Genomic DNA, 16,103 nt, shown 5'->3' with positions numbered 1-16,103 from the left:
GTGTAGGTATGTATATTTGCGTGTGTGGACGTGTGTATGTACATGTGTATGGGGGGGGTTGGGCCATTTCTTTCGTCTGTTTCCTTGCGCTACCTCGCAAACGCGGGAGACAGCGACAAAGTATAAAAAAAAAAAAAAAAAAAAAAATATATATATATATATATATATATATATATATATATATATATATATATATACACATATATATTTTTTTTTTTCAAACTATTCGCCATTTTCCGCGTTAGCAAGGTAGCGTTAAGAACAGAGGACTGGGCCTCTGAGGGAATATCCTCACCTGGCCCCCTTCTCTGTTCCTTCTTTCGGAAAATTAAAAAAAAAAAAAGAGGGGAGTATTTCCAGCCCCCCGCTCCCTCCCCTTTTAGTCGCCTTCTACGACACGCAGGGAATACGTGGGAAGTATTCTTTCTCCCCAATATATATATATATATATATATATATATATATATATATATATATATATATATATATATATATATATATGTATATTCCTATGAGTCCACGGGGAAAAGAAACATAAGTTCCCAAGTGCACTTTCGTGTAATAATCTCATTATAATCTTGATATTATGATCTTAATATTAGTGAAGGTCTATACAAATTGGATAATTTATTGTTGATAAAATTTGTAAACAATTCACCTTGTCCACATAATACGTTTATGGTACGCTTGTTGTCTGTCTTGGACAATCATATTTTTACCAAATGGCGTCCTAGGTACGTCTCTTCGTTGTATATCAACTGACTGTTATATTACTCTCTTGTCTCCCCTGATGATGTGATTATTACGCAAAAGTGCACTTGGGAACTTGTTTCATTTTCCCCGTGGACTCGTAGGAACATGCTTGATCACGCGCAAAATTGTGATCCTTTCCAATATATATATATATATATATATATATATATATATATATATATATATATATATATATATATATATATATTAGATGATGATCGTATTTGGGAGTGACCATAACGCTCGTCCTCTGATGGACGTCATATAAGAATTGTCATCGATTATTTCTTTCATTCGTATGAATGAAAATGGGATGTATCTCACGTTACCGTGTTCACAGTGTCTTGGGTGTCCCTTCCCTCCCCCACCAGCAGGTGGCCTCACCCTCGCTGACAGCACCATGGGGGGGCTTTGTTTACTCCAGTTTACCGGGCGACTGGCCTCACCCGGGCTGCGCAGTGCCTCGCTGTGGTTCATACCTCGTCATGTTGGGGGATTTCTTCACTAATCCCTCACGCTGAGTCTGTGACAGGGATTTACGAGCTTTGTAGCTCAAGATGCGGCAGCATGACTAGCCTCATAAGGGGAAGGTGGTGTACAATAACTACTAATAGATAAGGGCTGGAACAAGGACCAGCGAGCAGTGTGGGAGACTTTTTTGTTACCCATTATTCATGCGAACGTCCTGCCCAGCCCTTCCATTATTTCAAGGGCCATGTTGGGCTCATTAGGCATTCTGATCCCCCATGAGATCTTGTTAACACACTGGTGACAGAGCCGGTGGGTTATATATATATGGTATCAAGTACATGTCCTCTTTTACATAAACCTGTCATCATTGATAAACAGATCAGGAAAGTTTATTTAAGGAAAACAGATGTTTAAACGTTTCGACTTGATGATCAGTCATATATGATGTTTTATAAGATGTTCTATGAGTGGGTAACCCTGACATAGTTGACCGAAAATGGTGTTAGGTTGTTTGACTCGATATATAACATATCTGATGCCAGTATATGTTGCTTAAAAATGTATGTTGTATGATAATATATGATGCTAATATATATGACATACATGCTATAGTTATGCTGAAAAAAATGCTGACTCTGAGCAGTGATATAAGAGCTGTCCAGTGATGCAGATACGTGGGTGTGGAGGAAGGGCTTCACCTTGCCACAAGGCCATGTGTCACCTGACGTGGGCTTTATAGCCTCAGTCTTGGCGACGAGGGCCGCTGGTGTGGCTCACCTCCTGGTCAAAGCTGTACAATGTCATCCTGACACATACGGCAGCGTAAAGGGCCCAAAAGACACCCCTTGCTGCCAGGACCAACAGACCCTGAGACATGCGATGGTTCGAAACGTATGATGTAGACGTAAGGTACCATATCAGTCGCGCCTTCAGACGTAGGTGTGGAGTCAGTAAACATACCAGTAAGGTTGTCGTGAAGTCTTGGGTCGGAGGGGAAGGTGGCGTGTCGTATGCTGTACCGGTGACGCAAGACGCCAAGGACTGGGTAAACACAGGAGCGCACAGTACGAACCACCTCCTCCTCACTGCCCGACACTCCCACTCATGGGAGAGTGTAGAAGGCTTCCCTCCTCACGATGCTCACACGGGCGGCCAGCAAGAGCGACCATTAAGTCTGTAGAGGAACAGGAAATGAGAATTTTGTCTCATCATGTGTGTCGTCTGAACTAATGTAAGACACAGTCGTATGAATATTTACTTTGTTAGTACTTAGTTTATCTGTTATTTTCCCCATAGAACGCTTCAGCCGACTGTGATGTCAAACACGTCGTGGTTTCAAAACCAATATGGCCGGACCGATGGTAAATGATATCCCTAATTTAAACACATATTTGGTTTAATAAGTATGATCCCTACGCTTTCGTGTGTCATAACTATTGATAGAAGAGTTAAAGCCACACCTGTGTGTGCGTGATAATCATTTGTGATTATTATCTGGTATGGGAAGAGTGCTTTACATTCGTGTTGCCCCGGTCTCTTAACCTTTTTATATATGTATCATGTCTTTAATCCTACATATGTATGCTTACACACACACACACACACACACACACACACACACAATCAGCTTAAGCCAGGTACCACTTTATCGACCAGCCCAGAGGGGAGGATGAATATGTAGATTGGGTATGGTCCTAATTCCACGCCCAGGATTTGAACTCATACGCGGCCGGCCCTCAGGCTGGCTGGTGCTGACTCATGGTCAGTAAGGCTAAGCACTACACCACGAAGGTACGTGTGTGTGTGTGTGTGTGTGTTTAAGAATTTCTTCTCTCTCTTTTCTGTATATAAACACCTTTGTTCATGACCATACGTGCTTGTGGCTTTGAATGGTCTTGTACAATACACGAGAATCAGCGGAAAAGATATGTTTCACATGTTACTCTGGCCACAGAATATGGCGTTTCTAGCATCAGAAATATTGTGGCAAATATACTTCATTGGTGTATGATATATACTCATGAGAGGATGAATATACGCAGGTATAATTAGAGAGATAAGAATGATTTAAGATATAATATGTCGTGAAATCTTTTGATAACTATCTTTATAGAGGAGGAACAACTGGATGATACGAACTTCTTTGTTAGAAAAGGAACCTTAAATATAGGAAGCCATGATGCTAGTGCCTGTGAGCGGAGTCCGTCATACATACTTTCCTTTCATCATTAATCATACTACCTTCTCGCACCCGCCCGGTCTCTACCTTACCCTCTCCAGTCTCCCCTATCTCCTCCTCCCGCTTTTATCATCCTCTCCCCATCTTCTCTTCCTCTTCTCCCCTGTCTCCTTTATCTCTTCTCCCCGTCTCGCTTTACCCTCTCAGGTCTCCCGTATCTCCTCTTACCTTCTCTCTTACCCTCTTTAGTCTCCTACGTCTCCTCTCCCCGTCTCTCTTACCCTCTCTTGTCTCCTATATCTCCTCTCCCCGTCTCTCTTACCTTCCTCAGTCTCCTGTATCTCCTCTCCCCGTCTCTTTTACCTTCCTCAGTCTCCTATATCTCCTCTTCCCGTCTCTCTTACCGTCTCCAGTTTTATATCCCACTCCTCCCTGTCCGGCTCACAGCCTCTCCAAACACCACCTTCTCTCCCCTCCCCGTCTCCCCCAACCTCCCCAGTCTCCTGCGTCCCCTCTCCCCGGCCTCCGCTATCATCCCTCGAGCTATGAATTCCCCAGAATAACAACTAGAAATCCTCCTATAGGAACGGGTCACTCACGATCTAGAAAAAATGTGAAAATTTTCTTCACTCAAAGGTAAAGTATAAGTAACTCAGACGACCAGTGTCCTAGAACATCAAAGTGGTGCCAAATTCTTTTTTCCTTTAATGAATAATCATGAATATCTTAAATCTGTAGGTTTTTAATGAATAAAATCTACAGTATTCACTGTATAGAATTACTTTTCGTGACAAAATACAGTTTAGTCAATAATGGCAATCGTCAAAGGAAGTTCAGTATCTGCCACCTAATAAGAATTACCTTAATATGATTGGACGATATTGAGATGGAATATACGCTTGTGTATATGGTATGATGGGAAGAAAAATACGCTTGTGTATAGTATAATGGGAAAATGAAATCTCAGACATCCAAGTATTACGGGGGACGATGTAGATACAAGTTCCTAGTCATTACGGTTACCTGTTAATATTTCCCACGTGCGGTACGATATTTAGGATGTTGGCAAAGACAATGAGAAAATTTTACCGTGCGTTATTTTATATCAAAATTATATGACTCTCTCTCTCTCTCTCTCTCTCTCTCTCTCTCTCTCTCTCTCTCTCTCTCTCTCTCTCTGTATTTGAGATATACATATATATATATATATATATATATATATATATATATATATATATATATATATATATATATATATATATATATATATATATGTGTGTGTGTGTGTGTTCTGAATTCATGACATACCAGTGAATTATGATGGAAATGAAACAGAATTTGGCAGCGGGTTACACAACTCGTCGTGGCTCATGTGGTCGGTTGGTCGCCTGGGAACACGTCCTACTGATTGCCTCCCCTGTGGTTCGATGTGTCTCGCGTGGCGGTGTAAGCATCTTCGATCGTCCTTCTTTGTCATAACCATTATATAAAGTTTCTACATCTTGCCACTTGGGCAAGTGCCCAGGACTGTCCCCGTGTAACGCGAACGAGTTTCAAGTACTGTCCCTTCGTATGGTTTCTTATTATTATTATTTCTTGCTCTCACACCTCTTAAAGTTTCACCAGTAGCCCCACACCTCTTGTTTGCTGAGTCTCTGATCATTTCTCTTTTTCGTTTGACTTGTAAGGTATTGTCACTCCCCCTTCGTCAAAAATGTGTCCATACAATCAAGCTTTTTGACGACTTGCTTCATTCTCGATGTTTCTTTCCCTCCCGGTTATCTCCCTGGCTCTTCTCTTTAATTCAGTAGTCCCGCTGGAAACATTAACTTCTTAAACGTGTCCATGATGTCGATAAACTCATTTACACACCTATATCTCGCTTCAGACACTTGCTCGAATAAGGAGAACTATCACCATTCCAGAATTTATGATGATGGAATCATGTCTGCTTGTGGGTTCGATACACTGGGATTTCCACTTGTCCTTTACACTTATGAACTACTTTACCTAGGAAGGGTGGATCACCACTTTCTTCCACTGTAAACTTGATGTTTCTATCCACACTCTTTAACATCCTTAGTTTGTTTTCTACTCTGGCCTTTTCCGGAATCTCTACTAAAACATCAACATTACGGAGCCATTTAGAACCTCTGATAATTCTCTCAAAACCGTCTGCCTCTAACATCTCCACATATAACGAGGCAATGATGGCACTCAGTGTGAGCCCCATAGCCAGATTTCTGCACTGAATTCTCGTTTTTCAAACATGAAGGCCCAGAAACTGATGTATAACGATACTGACTTTATATGGTCCGTCTTCCTTAACGGCAGGTTGCTTTTTTCAACATTTCTTACTGCTCTTTCGACGAGTACATTGGTACAAAGTGTCTTTACGTCAAAACAGCCAAGATTTTCACATTCTAAATCTAATCATTTTAACCTAATAATCAGATCTGATGAGTTCTTTAAGTGTGCCTTACTCAGTGTTCCCAGAACGCTTGATAACCGTCTCGCAAGACATTAGGCTAATCTGTAGGTAGCCAAACCCACACCTGACGTAAATGATCTCATAGATATACCAAGTTTATGTATTTTCGGCAGCCCCTCTCATCCGTCGTGTCCTGTGTGCTTCCTCCAGAATAATACGATAGTTTTTCACATTTTTGTTTCAGAAGTTTCCTCGCTCCTTGCATTTGGCAATTTTTTTTTATGCTCGTCTTCATATGCGTTGCTGTTTTCCAGTAGATCCAACACTTGTCTCACCTATTCACTCTTGTTCATTACCACTATTGCACCATCGTTGTCAGCTTGTGCAGAAGCTACTTTACCACTCTCACCAAGTATCTGTGATGTTTCCCTGCATCGACTTGATCAAGTGCTTTTTCTTCTCAGGCTAATGCTTCGAAGCATAGATTCGCTCCTTGCTTGAATCCTTTATCCGCGTCTTTCTCTTTACACTTGTAGTTCTTGTTCACGTACTCCGTATAACTTTTTACGTTAATTCCCCTCTCGAACTATAAGCCTAAAGAAAGAACCTAAAGTCCTTGTGTCCGATGACCGTATGTCCGATAAATTCAAAATCAGTTTTGACCTTCCTGCCTTGTCCCATGCGTTGTTCCCGCACAGCTGCGCTGGTTTTCGCTTCACCCTTTCACTTTGCATTGGTCTATCATTTTCCAGTTTTCTCGTTCATTGCTGGGACAGCACCGTATCACTGATATCATTCTTCAACTCCTCTATTGTATTTAGAATATCACTTGCCTCATTCTGGAAAATTCTTGTGATTTCCCTCGAGTGGTTTTGCTTTGTTTACTAACTGCTTGTGAGGACATTTAGGAAGGACACGTCCTGAAGAAATCCTCTGCAAAAAATACAACTGGGCATCTGTTTTCGTTTGTTTAACTTCCGCATTTCTGACTCTGATCTCCCACTACCACTCGACATGTTGATTGGATGCATGACAAGAGTGAATTATGGTGGAAAGGAAACGCAGAATAAAGTAGGAGTTTGTTCTCTTGCCTTTCGGCTGAAAGAATTTCAAGAGTTTGATTTAGAATATTCTGATTTTCCGTCATACGGAAGGTACAGTTGGCTGTGCAGATGGCTGGGATGTGTGAGGTAGATGGCCATGATATGGTTGGTTGTTGCTAGGTAGATGGTTGGGTTATGATTTTGATATGTCTGAGTAGATGGCTATGATATGGCTGTGATGTGCCCGAGAGATGATTTGGATGTGGCTTGCATACCGCTGGGAAGATGGCTAGGATTTGGTGGCATAGAGATTTCTAGGAAGCTTGACACATTATTTTTCATTGTCATCTGTCGGAGAGAAACTTCGAAATATTTTGGTTGAACGATTTTTTATCCTTTCTTTCCTTAGGATTTGTCAATAGCAAATGGTTCTTCGGTATAGATCGAAGTTCCTGATAGAAAATAAAGTCCTCATGGGACACAGCACAGCTTCATTCATATCTTCTGGTCCATCTCTGTCTGATGGTCTCTTATCACTCCTCTAACCTGTTCATTGTATCTTCCCGTAATATATCTTTCATCCTAGGATATCTTTACATTAGAGATATCATCGATATAATATCTTCCTTTTGAATGTATTTGAGCGTATCTCTGGATGACAGATTTTTCCCTTTCGAGATCAGAAATTGTTCTTCGGCCTTTGTGGCTTCGTCAACGCCAGTGTTACAGAGGAAGCAACCTCAACAGCCCCATCAGAATATTCCTCCAACCCAAGTCACGGATCTGGGGTCTGATTGAATGCCAGTCTTTGTTGTGGCTTCCTGTCAGCTGAGGCTTTTACTATGTGGGTCATGGACGGAATCTCCTATTTCTTCAATACCTGGGAACTGCGACGTGGGAATACTCTATGTATTACCTAATACATAGTGCTACCTCTTGTGTGTTAATACATAATGATTAGTGACTCGTATGTACGCATACGGTCTTATAAACACGTGCAGGAGACACACAAACGTACATATAAACACGAAAAATACTTCAGATATCATTGTAATTATCTTACAGACCCAAGACCTCATTCTTGGGACTTCAGCAGCTTCATGGCTGAACTCCACGCTGAGGTCGGTCTTGTGTTTACTAGAGGCAGGGAGATCTGAGGGGAGATCGCTGAAGTGTGATGTACGGATAAGATTTTTATTCTGTTTGGGAGTTGGTGGTGAGATATGGAGTGGTTTGTGTGGAAGGGGTCTAGTGCTGTTACAAAGAACTGATTACCGAACATGTTTAGATGGGATAGTACAAGAATTTTATTTCATTAAGTGTTGAGTATTTGAGTTTGCTAAGCAGCCGCATACTGTTAAGTCCTCTCTTTCGTGTTGTTTGCAGTTTTGTTATATTTCCACTCGGAGTGGAAAAGCAGTGAACTGAGGCATAGTGAAGCGGATGAATCATTTGGAGAGGATTTTAAAGGATTCTTTTTCTCCTCCAAATTGAGGGAATCTATCTTGCCTGTTGCTCTTGTATTGATTGGTGTTGTGGAGTGAACGATACGTGTATGTGATGCCTAGAATGTTGGAGTTTTGTTCTGTGGGAATAATTATCCATTCACTGTTTCTGGAAGGTGTGAGCTGGATACGTGTTTGTTTGGGATTAACAGAGTGACTGAAAAATTCTGTGGAGGTGCTGACCTTCTGTTAATCCAGTGTTCCAACCGAGTCATGCGATGCTGCTTGTATTTTGGTTGCTAACGTGGAGCGAGGTTGATGTGATGCGATTGACGGGTTCGTCTGCATATGAACGAACCTTCATGTAGTTTGCTGGAGGGAATGGGCTGCCGTGTAGGAAGACTGATGAGGGTTGGAGAAAGAACTGCTCCCTGGGGAACTTCACTGTAGAGTTTAAGTGTCTTAGTGGTGAAGAAATTGTGAGTAACTCTGCCATGGCGACCAGCTATTAACTTCGTCGATCATCTTTCGTCACTGTCGTGGAGGAGGATTTCCAAGTATTCTTTGTGTCGGAGGGACAGTGTCAAATGTTCTGATGCTTATTACCACTCATGTTGTATGGGACGGCAAGGTTAATGGTTAGTTGGTTGAAGCCATCTATGATTTGTTGTGTGCGATCAGTGTGTAAAGTGGTGGTGTAGGAGTTGGGCATGAAGCTACGCTGCGAAGGTGAGTGTGGGATGGTCAGTTTGGTTCTGTTGTGGGTCAGTTGTCCTCAGAGTCTGGTACACCACTCGCCACGTTCAGCCAGTCTGAGGCTTCGCCAACTAGAACTATACGTTGCGTTCTCTCGGTGGACCAGTCAGTTTCCAGTGTTCGATACCCTTTTCCATGTAATGGTTAGGTACTTTATTGACTTTTTTTTTATTATAGCTATATTACATCAGGGAGTACTTTTAAATTTCAATTGTCATGTATAACTTTGAAAAGTTTTGACAAATTTGTTAGACAATATTCTTTATTTCGGAAGCCATGCTGGCTGTCAGATATTGTGTTGTAATTTAGAAATGTCAAATACTTTTTTTCTATCTATTTTTTCCATTGTGTGCCGTGAGGCTAATTGGGCTGTAATTCATGACACATTTCTCATCTCCTCTCTCTCTCATGCATAAATGACCTTCGCTTGTTTCGAGTATCTAGGTATCTGACCTAAAAATACTTTTCTTTTTACATTTTTGTTGCGGGAATTATCAATTACCCTGTGACCTTCTCCAAAAGTCATGGGGGGACCTGGTTATTAGGACCAGTAGCTTTCGTGAGAGTTTATTTTGTCTTAAGTATTCTATTCCTTTAAAACTCTTAAATTCCATATTATTGTACTTATCCATGTTGTGGCGTCATGCATGATCCTTCCTCGTCTCTGTATACGGACTTGAAGAGTTATATTAAGGCCATAACCTTATCGTTATCACTTATGTGTGGTCATCAGGCGTCCTGTTGTTTGTGCTGCATCCTTTCGTCGTCTTACATATTGGAAGAATTGTTTTCATCATTCATGGAAAGTCGTTTTCCTTGCTTACGTTTCCTTTGTCTTGCTAACCTTTTCCGATCTCTTTGTCTTCTCAGCAGTTCTTGAAGATTTTCACCGATTTTTATTAACTTTGATTTTTCTCGCATATACACTTTTTTCTTTTTTTTCTTTTTGGACAAATTAGTTCTTTTTCCGAGTCATGCAGGCCGGGTTTGAGTTGACGCTGGCTTTTTTTCATGTCTTAAAACAATTTTTCTTTTTAAAAAAAGAATCTTTTTTTAGATATATTCCAGATATCTTCTACTGTATTTAGATCAAGGACTTGTATTGGCTTAGTATTACTAACGTCATATCATATTTTCTCAGATTTTGCTTTCTATGTGAGCTGGGATCAAGAGATGGTGGTCATTACTGTAATAGAATCATGTATTGATCTCTAGTGTAGTTGTGTTATGGTCACTATTTGCCGGAGTCTTGCCTGCCTCACAGAAGTTGAATCAAAACCCCGTCGCTGGTGTGGGCAAGATCAAGGACACTTGTGGCTTCCAGTTGGCTCAGTAATCAATGGTTGAGAAAAGTGTCTTTAAGTCGAGTTAGTTCCATCTCTTACCCTCCTAACCACCTGTTTGCATATTCCAGTTCATACCTAGATTGTCAAAGTCACCCACTGTGATAACTTTCTGTGTATTTACAGTAGATCTTTCGTCGTACAGCGTTTTGTCATGTATTTTTTGCATACGAGGTCAGCACTTAACGCCAGTACGAAGTATTATTTCGTTTTTCTTTTTTTATCAGTAAAATGATTGTAAGCAGCATCCTGTACATGGGCGTCTGCTAAACCTCGGCTGATTTTAACATGATCTAAAACGCCACGTTATACACACGATATGTAAACGACCTTGTGTGAACAGTTTGTCGCCAGGTGTTGTTATATTGGCGAGTCAGTGTTTATTCGCCGCGTATCTGTGGTTGCGATCGTGTTCGGCCTCTCTGTGATAGCTGATGAGATCGGCTTATTTCATTTTGACATGTTGCTCCTCGCACTGGTCTACATGAAGCTTACAGTGCTGTGTGATGTAAGGTCTCGGAAATCATTTGTCCGGACCCAGTTTACAAGATTATCGTTACTGGTGTCGGAGAGAGAGAGAGAGAGAGAGAGAGAGAGAGAGGACATCCTCTTAAGCCACACCAACAGTAATTCGAATTTGCAAGGGACACTGTCGGTCTCGACTCTCCAACACAGAGCCACAAGGCTCCTGAGGTGGGCGCCAGTCCTCGCCACGTACGCCTGGAAATGATCCGAGTCTTCGAGGAGAGATTCACGGCGTAGCAGTGATGGTATGAGCGGACACCCAGGGTCGAGAATGGATGAGAGGTCGAAGTTGGGTGGCGATATATGCGTCTTGGGCAACATCAATCGCCTTGGAGAGCCTTGGAGGTTTACGATGGTTAGGGCTAGGGTCAATGACGTTCATATTTCAGATTTTTACCCTCTGAATGTGAGGGTGGAAATAAGTTAACTGATGTTGAGTTCTCCGTCACCCACAGGAGGCTTTATATTTTCAGGATTGCTGAGGTGATCGTAAACCTTGATATGAAATGTTTTAGATTCCTTTTGGTACACTTGAGCCTCAGTGAGTTATGCTCATTTATGTGAAAACTTACCCGGTTATGAGAACACTTACTCACCTATAAGATCACCAACTCGTGAATGAGAACACATTTTCTAACACGGGAGCTACCAACTGTGGTAAAAGCTTCTCTGTGAGAGAAAATCTCCTCAGCCATGAGAATACCTCAGCGTGTAACTCTGGTACTGAGAGAAACATTTCCTCCACCCTCTCCTCAACCGCAGCTCACCATCCGGCTAACTAGGGATAATCCACTTGCTCTAGGTGTACTGGTTTTTCGTCCCTTGTCTTCACTATTACTGAAGGAAATCTGGTGTGCAACCATGTTACATGGCCAAGAAATCATTTTATAGTTAAACTCAACATCCCCTTGTACCAAGAATCTTTTAGTGATAATTTTAGATTACTTCCCAGGTTGCTTAAATCCTGTAATACAAACGTATCCTTCAGCAATAACAATACTATAAAGAATATCTCAAAAAATCGCTGGAAAAATCTGCGGGCTGTGTTTACAGAGTCCCCTGTAAAAACTGTAATATTTTTTTATATTGGGCAGACTGGCCAAAATGATTTGATCTAAGAACTGGACAAAAATCAAATGTTTTGTTTTCTCATGTCGAAAATTATGAACATTTTATTGACTGGAGTGACACTAATTCAGTTATTGACTGTTACTCCTTTACCAAGAGAAATATCATTGAATCTTGTATAATTAGATACATTGAATATTGTATTATTAAACACACAAAGAATTGTAACATTGATATTAGCGGAAGTTTATACAAACTTGATAGCTTTGTCGTAGACAAAATCTTAAAACATTTCTTTCCTGTCCACACAAAAAATGAATTATGACAGGCACCATCATCCAGTAACGCTTGTTTACCAATGGCGTCTTTGCTACCGTCTCTTCCTTGTATATCAACTGACTGTTTACGTCTTCTGTCTCATTCTTGTATCTCCCCTGACGATGTGATCATTACACGAAAGTGTACTTGAGAACTTATCGTATTTCTTTTTCCTGTGGCATTATATATATATATATATATATATATATATATATATATATATATATATATATATATATATATATATATATATATAATTTTTTTTTCATACTATTCGCTGTCTCCCGCGTTAGCGAGGTAGTGTTAAGAACAGAGGACTGAGCCTTTAAGGGAAATCCTCACTTGGCTCCCTTCTCTATTCCTACTTTTTTTGGAAAATCAAAAACGAGAGGGGAGGATTTCCAGCCTCCCGCTCCCTCCCTTTAGTGTGTGTGTGTGTGTGTGTGTGTGTGTGTGTGTGTGTGTGTGTGTGTGTTGTCAGCAAATATGACTGGAGGGCTCGAGTATTAGTGATAGGTGATTAGAGTGAGAGTAATGTTTTAGAGGCATTACTGGGTGGCATGGGGGAGGTAATGTTGTCAATGTAAACTTTGAACTGCTTGTGGAGTTATGGCTTCACAAAGGAGTGGTAGCTGGGAATACCTGGTATACATGGACCTTCGTGGTGTACCGGGTTGCATTGCTGTCTGTCAATGTGCTAAGAGGAGCAGCTACCGGTGTGTTTGATCATTACTTGGTGGAGGTGTGATATGCCGACGAAATCATATGGGGGAAGAAATAAAAAAGGAGTATTTTGTTCTCAGTACGAGTTCGTTATCCTCCTGACCCTCCCTCAAATGTAGGGAGGGTAAGTGACCTCAGGGAGGTTCATGTTGTCTTCATACAGCCACGTTCTATGTAGAGCCAACATGGTCACTGACAGTGTTACAATCGTTCCATGTAGGCCCAGCATTATCCCATAACAGTGTTGCAAACGTTCCGTCTCGGCCCGTTATGTCCAAAAGACAGTGTTACAAAAGTTCTTCGTTGGTCTGTCATGATCACGTAAGTGTTACATACTTTCTGTGTACGTCCATTACTTTTGTTAACAAAGCTGATGAGAATATTGAAGGTGTCAGATTGTCGGATGATTAATGAAGATATCGTCAGTATGGATTAATGAAGACGTCAGTACCTCTGATGATTAATGAAGACGTCAGTACGTCTGATGATTAATGAAGACGTCAGTACGTCTGATGATTAATGAAGACGTCAGTACGTCTGATGATTAATGAAGACGTCAGTACCTCTGATGATTAATGAAGACGTCAGTACCTCTGATGATTAATGAAGACGTCAGTACGTCTGATGATGAATGCCTGTATACTAACGATAATTTCCCTTCATTATACCTGATATCGTGGTGTCTCCTCTCCCTCACGGGCATCGCGCACTCCACTCAACCTCCTCCTCTACCTTGTGCATCTTCTCCCCATCTCTAACCCTCCTTCGCACTGCCTACCCTCGTCCAGATTCTTTCCTCCTCCTCCCATTCGTCACCACCAGCTCCTTCCCGTTCACACACACACACACACACACACACACATCACTCAGCCATGGAGGAATCTTCTCTGTGCTTTAAATACCCAGAAAGTTTTCCATGCATAGAAAATATATATATATATACGTATATACCACAGTTGGAAGATCCATACCCCTCTTCCCACGCATGACTCTTAATCTGTTTTATACATTTTTGCTCTGAATGTGAAGGTGTAATATTTCGGATTTCCCCTGCAAACGCGTGTTGCTCCCCCGCGGGTATTATTTGGGTGTTAGGCCAGGGATACAGACCTGTTTCTACGGTGGTTTTTGATGTTATGTTGACTCTCCCACCGTCAGCCAGCTCTCCTGCTCATGTGACGGGTCTGTGTTGTTGGTCTGTCTATTTGTACGTGTGTCTCGACGGAGATCCTTCTGTCTACTGACAGACTCGTGATTAGCATCTTCTGGTATTGTCTTGTGTATCTGTCTGTTTGATTCCTCCACCTCTCACTGTCTATATCATCATGGTCCACTTCTCACTGTCTATATCATCATGGTCCACCTCTCACTGTCTATATCATCATGGTCCACCTCTCACTGTCTATATCATCAAGGTCCACCTTTCACTGTCTATATCATCAAGGTCCACCTTTCACTGTCTATATCATCATGGTCCACCTCTCGCTTTCTATATCATCAAGGTCCACCTTTCACTGTCTATGTCATCATGGTCCACCTCTCACTGTCTATATCTATCATGGTCCATCTGTCACTTTCTATAGCAACATGGATTTGAACCTGTCTCATCACCACTTGGCTAACTCCCAGACCTTTATATTATATATTATCCAGTATGTCTTTATTCAAGATAGATAAGGCTAATTGATATGCCAGTGATTAGATATTGGCAGGGGTGACCTCCACTAAAGGCCCTCGTTGTTGACGTGGTGGATAATCCTAAGTGATTACATATGATCAATCGATCAATTAATCAATCAATAGGAACGAGACTGTTGAAGTCTATGGAGATGATGTATCATACACTTACTGTATGATACATGGTATAATGCACCTGCTGTATGTTCCACTGATTGTTTGATACACCTACTTTGCGATACATTGGTTGTATAGTAAACCTACTGCATGTTCCACTGGTTGTATTATACACATGCTGTATATTGTATTGGTTCTTTAGCACGCATGTTGCCTTGCATCCTTGTTGTATGGTATACATGCTGTATGGTACACTAGCCACTCGGTACAGTTGCAAAATGGAGTACCTGTAGTATCGTACATTTGCCTTGGTTTACCTGCTGTATTGTATGACTGCTATATGGTACATTGACTGTATTCTGTACCTGCTACATGGTGCATCTATTGTATTGTGTACCTGCTATATGGTGCATCTACTGTATTGTGTACCTGCTACATGGTGCATCTACTGTATTGTGTACCTGCTATATGGTGCATTCTACTGTATTGTGTACCAGGTATATGGTACACCTACTGTATCGTGTGCCTGTTATATGGCACATCTACTGTATTATGTACCTGATATATGGCACATCTACTGTATTATGTACCTGGTATATGGCACATCTACTGTATTATGTACCTGGTATATGGCACATCTACTGTATTATGTACCTGGTATATGGCACATCTACTGTATTATGTACCTGGTATATGGCACATCTACTGTATTATGTACCTGATATATGGCACATCTACTGTATTATGTACCTGGTATATGGCACATCTACTGTATTATGTACCTGGTATATGGCACATCTATTGTATTGTGTACCTGCTGAATGGCGCATCTTTTGTACTGTGTTCTTGCTTTATGGCTCACCCTGTGTTTGCTAACCCTCACTATGGTGCTGGTTCACCGACGATATGATAACCAGAATGCTTCATGTCTCGCGTTCTACAAACATTAGAACATTGCTTTTTGTTACGAATTGTTCGACCAAGACAAATATTTTCTATATCAGCTGAGACGGCACGGACGACTGCATGTCCTTACCAAGACATCCTTGATTATACTATCTATCTATCTATCTAAGCCTACGCCAGGTGTCCAACTTATCGATCAGCCTTTAGGCAAGGATAAACAGTTGGATTGACTGTGGACCGAATGCCGCGACCAGGATTCGAACCTCTCCGGTCCTGACCTCGGGCGGCCCTTGGAGGCGTCACGGTCAGCGACGCGAACCGCTAAGTCGCAGACGTCCGCAAGTGTAT

At 41.4% G+C, this 16,103-nt stretch overlaps 1 protein-coding gene across 1 annotated transcript in view; it reads left to right on the top strand.

Annotated features, from left to right (window-relative positions):
- LOC139756006 (aldehyde dehydrogenase, dimeric NADP-preferring-like) overlaps positions 1 to 16,103 on the top strand; it is a 370,518-nt gene that overhangs the window by 18,819 nt on the left and 335,596 nt on the right. The window lies entirely within an intron of this gene.

The sequence above is a fragment of the Panulirus ornatus genome, chromosome 20 (genome assembly GCF_036320965.1).
Source record: "Panulirus ornatus isolate Po-2019 chromosome 20, ASM3632096v1, whole genome shotgun sequence".
Lineage (NCBI taxonomy): Eukaryota > Metazoa > Arthropoda > Malacostraca > Decapoda > Palinuridae > Panulirus > Panulirus ornatus.
The sequence above is the reverse complement of the archived record's forward strand: the minus strand, read 5'-3'. Positions and strand labels throughout refer to the sequence as shown.